This window comes from Onychostruthus taczanowskii, unplaced genomic scaffold (genome assembly GCF_017590055.1).
Source record: "Onychostruthus taczanowskii isolate IOZ18803 unplaced genomic scaffold, ASM1759005v1 scaffold43, whole genome shotgun sequence".
NCBI lineage: Eukaryota > Metazoa > Chordata > Aves > Passeriformes > Passeridae > Onychostruthus > Onychostruthus taczanowskii.
This window is the reverse complement of record NW_024501792.1, coordinates 139,964-149,650: the sequence shown is the minus strand read 5'-3', so window position 1 is coordinate 149,650 and position 9,687 is coordinate 139,964.

Here is a 9,687-nt window from a genome sequence, read left to right as displayed (position 1 = left end):
GGCCGCCGGCTCCGCCCCCGCCAGCCACGCCCGTCCTGGCCACGCCCCCACCAGCCCCGCCCGGCCACGCCCCGCCCGGAATTCCCTTTGGGACTCTGCCTCTATTGAGCGTTTTTTAGGAGGATGGAGGTCGTGCTGTGCTGGAGGAGTGCATCAGGGAGTTGTTGCTCGTCTGAACAAGGAGACAAGCAAACAGAAAGAGGTTGCTTTTGGCAATTGCTGGAAAAGATTGTGCCGTAATGTTAGCGCCGTGGTGTGGGGAGAGTCTCAGCATAAGGGTGAATTTTGTGACCTGTGTATCAAAAGCTTGGCTTCAAGTTATTTGGGTTTTTTTTCTTTATGATGAAAGAAAAGGTAAAGTGCTTTTTCCCACAGCAGGTTTGCTCTGCACTTTTTGCTGTCACTATTCTCATCCTTTGGGTCTTTTGAGATGAGATGTTGAAAAATAAGTCAAACACCAGAGCAAGCTTTTCTTGAACAGAAAATCTTCTCAGAGAATCTAGGATGCTCCGTTTTGCCTCTTCAATAGTGTGGCAGTTTGTACAGTATCAAGGTTTGCTTAGTTCTTGTTAGGCAATCCACAAATATCAATCAGCATGATTTTGCTTTTGCTAGATGTGAAATGCTACAGTCACACGGTTTTTCCACCTTGTCTGACAAAGCTCAGTCATCAGTTGAGCTGATGTTGTCCCTGTTCCTATCCTCAGGTACCAGCAGGACCTGCTTGGCTGGCTGCTTTCCTCAAAGACTCTGTGCAGGTCCCAGTCAAAGCCCTTTTCCCTTCCTGACACTGGAGTTTGGTATTCAACCTTGGCATGTGCTGCACACCAGCTGGCTATTCTGGTTTAATCATTTACCACAAATCACTTGACCACAAGTTGCTTTTGCCTTCCTTGCTCCCAGGGCTGTGCAGGCATCAGCTGGGGCACAGACCCCACTGAGCCTGAGATTGTCTGTGTGCACCTTCACACAGACACTTCACCTAACTCTGCTGCTTCAGAAATTGCCTCTCGAGAGTTCTAGCCTGAGCCCAGCTGTGTTGTGGTCTCACAGCAGTGTGAGTATTTTGGGGCAGAAGGAGTCCTGCCACAGTAAGTCCTTGCCTGCGGGTGAAGTCTCTGGACTTGCTGGTTTTTCAGCCAGGGATGGCTTTTGAAAGGCACGCGGGGCAGTGTGTGAGGCAGCAGTGTAAATCAAACCAGGACTATTGGGATGTCGGACGTGTCCCGGGGAGGACTCGGCTCTCTGTGCTGCTGGCCCTGGGCAGAGCAGCCTGGCAGTGCTGCAGCAGCAGTGCTGGGGCCTGCGGCTCACCAGCAGAGGCCGTGAGAGCTGGCACTGGCAGGCAGTGGCTGCATTCACCCGGCCTGCAGCCCCTCTGCAAGTGGCACCCCTCGGGCCTGCTGCAGGCAGCTCTGTGCCTTCCATTCAGAGTGGTGACAGGAGTCTGGCTCACAGCTCCGGCGTTCCTCAGCCCCTGGAAGCTGTGAATTTGGGCAGAGCCACATCTGCTTGTCTGTGGCAACAGGAGAGCATCAGGGTACCCTCTCGTGCTCGGGCTTTGCCCAGCCAGTGGTATTTGTCCTGAAGCAAGCTCAGTGTTTGTGCTGGGGACACTTAGGGATGCTGGTCATGCCAAGCATCTGTGGGGTTTATATAATTTCTTCCCCCTGTAGCAGAACAGAGACGAATTTCCAATTAAGTAAGTGGTCCTTTTCCCCTCTTCCTAGTGCAGAGTGTGCAGTGGATGCCTGGCTTCTCATCGCACCCGGCCCCTCCTGCTCTGCTGGCATTGCTCCAGCTCCTTGTGCTGCAGTAAAAGCTGATGCTGTGTGATGCAGACAGAGCTCCCAGGATCTGCCTGGGCTGGGGTTAGGAGCCCTGGCCCTCACCCCTCCTTCTGCTAAAGAGAGCAGCAGGGAACGCAGGGGCAGGCTCAGTGACAGGGAAGGTGAGACTGAGAGATGCTTGCTCCTCTGGCACAGGACCCGGGCTGTGTCAGGGTGCCCAGTCGTTCCTGCCCGTGCCTGAAGTGTCTGTGATGGTGCCACAGGTGGCTGCTGCTGTCATTGTGGCTGTTCACAGCCTCCTCAGGATGCGAGAGCTCCACAGGTGTACTTGATGAGCACCACAGCCTGTTTTATTAGCTGAATTCTCTTCTCTCTGAAAGGGTACACTATTTTCTGGTGGGGAAAAGGTGGCCTCTTACCCTCCACGTCTTCCAGTTCTGTGAAGTTGCAGTAAAAGAGCTGAACTGGTATCTGCCCCTCCTCCCTGATTTTTAAAACCACTTCAAAGGTGAGCTGGCAGACGACTGAAGCGACCGGTTCCGCCAGGCTCGTTCCTGCTCACCTTTCCTGCCGCTCCCCCGTGGAACAAAGCACATCATTCCCCTTTGATTTCCCCTTTGAAAGCCATAGGGGACAGAGTCTGAAATGGCCCACAAGTTTTTTAGTGTCTCCTCTCTGTACCTTCCTGAAGCACTGGGTGGATCAGGACGGGGCTCCAGGAAGGAGAGCTGTGGCTAAATGGGCCAGTGGGATGGATGGGATGTCCCACCCTCCTGGTGCTGCAAGGGCATCCCCAGGCTCGTGGGTAGGCTGAGGTAACACTGCAGGGGCAGGGGCAGGAGGCACAGTGCCTGGGATGAGGTGGCTCTGAGTAGCAGGGTTCAGAGTGCAGCCTGGCTCCAGCAGCACGAGGGTCCCACATTCTGGCTGCCCCGGGACAGGGGGCTCTGCCCTGGCTCCATTTCCTTGCCAAGAACAGATGGCACATGGCAGAGTGGCATCCTGCCAGTCTCCTGCCAGGCAAGGAGGAGAGAACAGTGAGTTTGGGTGCCCCAGCCAGTGCCCCAGCACAGGCTGCTTGCCCTCTTCGAGAGGGATCGTGTCACAGGCGTGAGGCTGCAGCAGAGGGGAGGAAAGCAGGGCTCGTTTGTGCCGTGTGAGTTTCTTTACTTCCTTCTGTGCCATCGGGACTGCAGAGGTTTGCAAAGCTCTAACGCTCGGGGCTGTCATTTGCCAGCAGGCAGAGATGCAGCCCATCCCTGGCCTGCTGCAGACTGTGTGACACTGAGTCTCAGTGTCCCAGAGCTCTCCTGGCAAAACACAAACAGAGCTTGTCTCTGCTGGGCTCACAAGACGACAGGATCATGCCTTGCAGCAGTGCAGCTGCACAGCACATGCACGGTGTTTGGTGCAGGTGCTGCAGGTCACGGCTGTGGTGCTCAGAACCAGTGGTGTGCTGACTCAGGGCAGGGAGCAGCAGGATAATAAAGCAGCAGGAATTGGTCATGTTGAAGGAAGTACCAGATGATAGTTTTGAGTAAAGGTTAATTAATCTGACCTCTGTTTATTCTGGTGAAGGTCTCCGTGCTTTATAGTCACTTCTGTATGTATTGTGAAGCTGCAAAATCTGGAGGAAACCTCCTTTGCCTGCTGGCTCAGGGCCAGGCTGGATGCCTGTACAAAGCTGCTTTTGTGGCAGCATTGAAAACACAAATATGTTTGTGTGTGTGTTTTTGTGGGTTTCCCTCTCAGACCCCAGCCCAAGAATTGATGCTGGAATCTTACTCAGCTGCTTGCAGCAGGATGTTGTGACCCACATGCTGGGGCTCAAACCTCTGTGTAAGAGCACTCTGTGATTCAACCCTGCTCATCCTGCCAGTTGAGTCACTGAGAGGAGGACTGTATCAGCGAAGGTTTGGTCTGATAAAAACCATTCTCTTCACGCTGCTGCTTGAAACAGGATATTGTATCTTTAAGGCACCCCCTTCTCATTCCCCTAATACCTCTAGGCCTCTGAATGATTCTGGAGGAGAGGATCAGTGCAGGAGTTTAAGGCATCTTTCCCTGCCCTGCTGCACTGCTCACTTGCTGCTCTGAAGGCTGTGCTTTGCTGTTTCTATGGAAACCATTAGTTGCTAAGCAACTGGAGCATCATCTGTGGTGAGCCCTCGCATCTAATTATCCCATCACAGTGGCTGAGAGGGGCTGAGGGGGGATTAACTCCTCTACCATGGCAGATCCATTGACAACACTTTAGTCACATTTAAAGGGACATTGTCTCCCTTCTGCCACACTTACGAGGAGGAATAAGGTTTTCTGCAAGCAGCAGACACACTGTCTGTGCTGATGGCATGCTTGGAGCTTCCATGCCCTTGCATGGAGCTCTGCAGGGAGCTCTTCTTTCTGTTCAAGTTGTGCATGATGCACTCAGCTGCACGTTTGGATTGTGCAGTCTTTGCCATGTGGACTGTATCTGGATCTATTATAGTCGTTAGTGTTGTGGTCATTTTTGTGTTGTGGTCAGCTCAATGCTGCCCTTACTGTGTCTGTCCCCAGACCCTGATGTCATGTCTGCTCTGTGAGGTATTGCTAATTCTTCAGAACTCTGCAATGGAAGAGATGGGCAGCTCTCTGTCTTCTGTCTGTCTGCAAACATTGCATAGTTTGGTATGCACTTTTATATTACCTTACTGTTTGCTTCTGGGAGGGATAGAGACTGTCATCAAGGAGCACTGAAAGCCTGAGGGGTGAAGTAACAACTCCAGAAAATCTCATTTTTCATATCTCTGTAAGTGGACAAAGCCAGCAGCACCTGGTGAATCTTGCACATTCAGATAAAACAGTCAGTCTGAGAGCTGATTCTAATTTTGAGTTTGCAAACACAAGGCTGATGTAGTGTATGACTGAGTCTCCCCACTGTGACAGATTGCATCTGAATGAGGTTCCCAGATCTGTGAGGAGAGTGGCAGTGCCTTGAGTTACTTTCACTGAGTTTAGGGAAAACCTGACTGCACCAGGTCCATGCTTGGGTGCGTTGTATCTGCTTCTTGCCTGCTGCCATCACGACTGATGGAGACTGATTCCTCCTCAGTTTTCACTTCTGCCAGAAAATGGATGCTTTGTGATTTACTAGGGTGATTGTTTCCCTAGTGGCTGAGTCAATGAGAGCTGGGAGATCCATTAGGAAGTTTTCCTGGTTTTTTTTATTGCCTAGATCTGTGAGCCAGCTGAGAGTTACTGCAAAGCTCCCTAGCAGTGCTTGCTGTGCTTTGTAAGGAGAGGGAGGACATAGCTTCAGCGAGAGGGTGGCCCAATCCTCCTTCTGCAAACAAGAGAATCCCTAACTCCTCCCCAAAATTACTTTTTCTCTGTGTCCACTCTTGAATTGTAATGCCTTTCACTGCAGCCAAAGCCTCCAGGCACTATCCAGCCCTGGCAATGCGTGGTGCCAACACGTTAGCCTCCTTGCCTGCCTCCCCCCGGGCACAGGACTGGGCATGGGGTGGGGTAACTGGGGAACACGGAGCAGGTCCCCTCTGCCTTGCTCTCAGAGTAGACAGATGATGGTGATTATTATTAGGAGCTCTTGTAATGATCTCAGGGAGGGGCAAGTGGAGGAGAGAGGCATATTTTGTCATGAAAATGGGAAATATAATTAAAGTCCACATGTTAATTAAGAGCTGAAGGGGAGAAATAGATGGATTTCTTCCTGAAGTCACATTGGCAGTTGGGCACTCCACATAATGCCAGTCAACAAGGAAGAAAGGCTTTGAAGTAGAGGCACGAGAGAGAAGTTTTGCACAGGGGCTCCCATGGCTTTGAGTGGAGCACACAGCATCAAGGAAAAGCTTTGTTTTCCCAGCCAAGGCTGGGAAAAAGAGGAACAGTATCTACAGCCTTTTGCATTTGGTTCCTCGGTGTAAATTGGCAGTGTCAAGAAGGGCTGGTCCAGGTCTGGTCACCCATGTGTTTCTCTCTGGCCCTTAGACAAGAAGCAGATGTGAGAGCATTCCTGAGCTCCTGCTGCCCCATCAGCAGTGGGAATTCTAGGCAAGCACAAATCTAGTGCAGCTCCTGGGACAGCCAGTGAGGATATCCCAGTGCTCTGTGCAGACCAGGGCAGCTGAAACCCCCTCTGCAAACACGAGAGATGGCTAATCAGGAGCAGATCCCTGGTGGTTTCAGATGCTTTAATTTGGAACTTTATGCTTGCTTTTGTCTTACCAGTCAGAAAGCTACGAAATTACAGCTCTGCTCCTCTGACAGGGCAGGTACAGAGAGAGCACCTCACAGCTTTGGGTCTTTGACACTTTTGTCACACGGGAGAGACCTGCAGGAATGCATTTGGAAATATCTTCCCTCTTTGTACCTCAGCACGAGTGTATTTAACAGGGGGATCCTCTGCTCCTTCAGCTGTGCCAGAGCCCCATGACCAGAGTCTGTGGGAAGGGGCTGACTGCTGCCCATGCCTTGTGGGAAGTGGGGTGGGAATGAGTGGGGGGGCTGTGAGTGCAGGTGAGTGTGATGCACCTGCTTGCAAGAGGGCACTGCAGAATTTGAATGCATCTGTGAGGAAAGAAGGTAGTGGTAAGTGTGTGATGATGATGTTCAAGAGAGAAGAGGATAATTCTGCTTCTTTGCAAAAGTGAGAACAACAAGGGAACTGTTCAAAATGTAGTTTGCCACGTGCTGGGGACTCACAGGGATCAGGAGAAGCAAATATGCAAGCCTCTGACTCATACATGATGTCCTAGAGTCAGGAAGGAGTAATCTAAAAGCCGTTTGAGCCATGTGCTGCATCTTAATGAGGAAGGCAGCACTCACAAAATGCTGCAGCCAGCTCCTGCTGCCCAGCTTTGCTACCTGTGTGGCTATTTTCCTGCAAAGACCAAAAGGCCTTGTGCTGTCAGATGATCCCTGGGGACTTGTGCAGAACAGTCAGTGTGCCTCCTGGTGCCATCCAAAGCTAGGTGAGTGCTCCCTTTGCACTCTTGGTGGAGAGCAGCAGCACCCCTCTATTCCAGCAGAGCATGGCATCAGGGAGAATCAGGGCAAAACTGGAGAAAGTGCCAAGCATGATGAATTTGATTTGTAAAATTGCCTATGCCTCTCCTAGTGGATGAACCCCTGCTGGAGCAGCACATGTGAACACACAGTGCCATTGCACAGTAGCTGGGACAAAGAAATTAAAGCGAGGCAAGGCAAATTGGAAGATAGAAAGTCACTGTTAAAGCTGGAGTTTGGACAGAGCACTGAGCTGAGCAGTGAGACTCCTGGAAAATGCTGAGGGGTTTGTAATTGCTTGCTAGAGAATGGTGCTTGAAGTACTGCAGATTCTTCCAGGTGGCTGGCTGTGTGGAATGTTTCCCGGTGGCCAGCAGTGTTTGTAGTTTGCTCCCTGATCTAGAAGTGAAACTGGGGAATGTCTTGCTCTGTCTGCTGGGCTATGCTGCATCCTTGTTCTTCCTTTTCACTCTTGTGCCCTCTCTTTTGTTTTTCATTTCCTTTTGGCATCTTGGGGCGTAAAGCATTTCCAAGAAGAATTGATGTTAGGAGAGCAGCCACTGAGGAAGCTTGCCAAAAGCTCTACATTGGCTGACAGCTCTTCTCAAAACCAGATGGTTACTAATTAAAGGGAGTCAAGTGGGAAGGCTGCATTGGCCTTTCTATTTCTTTTTCCTTCCTTTGATTAACAGAGTTTGTGATCTCGGAGGAAGATCATACTCCTGTCTTTCCTGGGAAGTCCTCTCCCAGTGCTTGCAATCCGTGGTGATGCCAGTGCTGTCTGCTGGGTGCAGCATCTTTCTGAGGAAGCAGGCTGTGTGCTCCGAGCACAAGGACAGAAATGCAGTTGCAAAAAGAAAACACAAACCTGGAGAGGAAAATTAAGCATTGGGAAGAGCTCTTCGTGGAGACCTTCTGTGGGACTTTTACTTGAAGCTTTATATTGTCAGTAGAAGAAAGACTGATGTCATCCTCAGGGAACTTCTTGTTCCTCAGCCTGCTGCACCCTTCACACAGAGGAGCCCCTACACGGCCAGTCTTAGCCCATCTGTGTGCATGTGGGCTGCTCTGTGTGGCTTTTCTCCGTGCTACTGGGAGCTGAATGGCTGGCAAGATGAAGGGCAAGCACACGCTTCTTTTATTTTCAAGAACATTTGGTTTCTAGAGCCAATCTTAACAGATGCACTGTCAACGCTTAGCGATTCAACCTTGTGAGGAAGAACTGGGTATGAAGAAAACTGCATTGGCAGTAACAAATGCCTCCCACTCCAATTCATGTCCAAAAAAAGTGTAGCAGTTTTGTCTTGATTATATCCCAGAGCAGTAGTCCTCCACAGGTTCCCTTGCTGAAATCTTGCTCCTCCCCTGTGCCACTGTCCTTTCCCCCTTCAAATGCAGCCTCTTGCTCAATTTAATATATGTGCTATACTGGAGAACACCAGGGCAGAATTACTTAGGGAGCTAAGAAGTGAACAAATGACATAAAATGTCACTGCAATTGCAACTTTCTGTGCATGTTCTTAATCTGTGAGGCCAAAGCACACATTTTCTGAACAAAGCAAAAGACAGCAAGAAGGTGACAGTCAAGAGCCTGGAACAGCTTCCCTTGCCTGCCTCTCAACAACACAGCAGCCACCACTCCAGCTTTCCCACAGAAACAGGCAGGAAATCTCTGCCTGGTTTTTTTTGGGGGAAAACCACAGAGGTGGCTTCTGTGAGAAGCTGCTAGAAGCTTCCACTATGTCCAACAGAGGCAGTCTCTGACGGTCAGGAACAATCTTTCTAACCTGAGAAAGAACTTGAGCATTGGGGGTGCTCTCCAGACCTGTCTCTCCTGCGCTGCTCAGGCTGCTTGCTGCAGAATATCTGCCAGTGCCTTCCAGCCTGGAAAGGGTTAAATCTCAAAAGCACCTCCGGGGTTTTGCTGGTCTTTTCGTCTCTGTTTTATTTCCTCAAAGACAGAGATCAGCTGTCTGGATCTGGCTTGACCCCACAGCAAAGCCCATGGCCACGCTGTAGCACAGATTGCCTGCCTGCAGAGGGACACGCAGATTTGCTGTGCTGGACCCCTTTTGGAGGTGATCATGAATATTTCATGACAGGGAGAGGATGCTTCAGCAGCATGATGCAAATGTGGGTTTGCATTGTGCTGTAAGGGACAAAGGAGAACAGACCCCAGGTCAGCATCTCCAGCTACCAGGCAGTCCCCTTAGAAGAGAAGGCTCCCAAGGGTAAAGGCAGCTCCTGGGCCCACCCACCTTTTTTCTGCAAGGCCAGTGGTACAGTGAGCCACAGGTGGGGACAGCAGCTCCTGGATGCAATATCTGCAGGCAAAACTTCAGGTTGGCTTGGCCTGGTGGGGGATAGCAGGGCAGCCCTATCGATCCTCAGGACATCCTCAGTACCTAAGACCCTGTCAGAATGCTGCACCAGCTCCAAAACACTAGAAGAAACCAAATGGTCATTCTTAACTGGAGAGACAAAGATAATATTGCATGATGTGGAAATCCATTTCCTTGCTTCTACACCTGGCTGTTAAAGCCCCATTCGGCGTTTGTCACCAGAGCTATGGTTGCTCCTTTTTCTGTTAACGAAATGAAACATCCCCTTCTGCTGTGCACACGCTGCCCTCGGCGATGGCTGCGTCTCTTTTGCATCATCAGAGCGAGAACGGGGGAAATACAATAAGGCAACGTGTTTTCTGGTGTTTCTTGTGCCAGCTGTAGTGCTGCCTCGGGAGCAGGAGGGACAGAGGCATCGGGGGCAGGAGGGACAGAGGCATCGGGGGCACGAGGGACAGAGGCATCGGGGGCACGAAGGACAGAGGCATCGGGGGCACGAGGGACAGAGGCATCGGCAGCACGGGGGGCAGCACGGGGGGCAGTACGGGGGG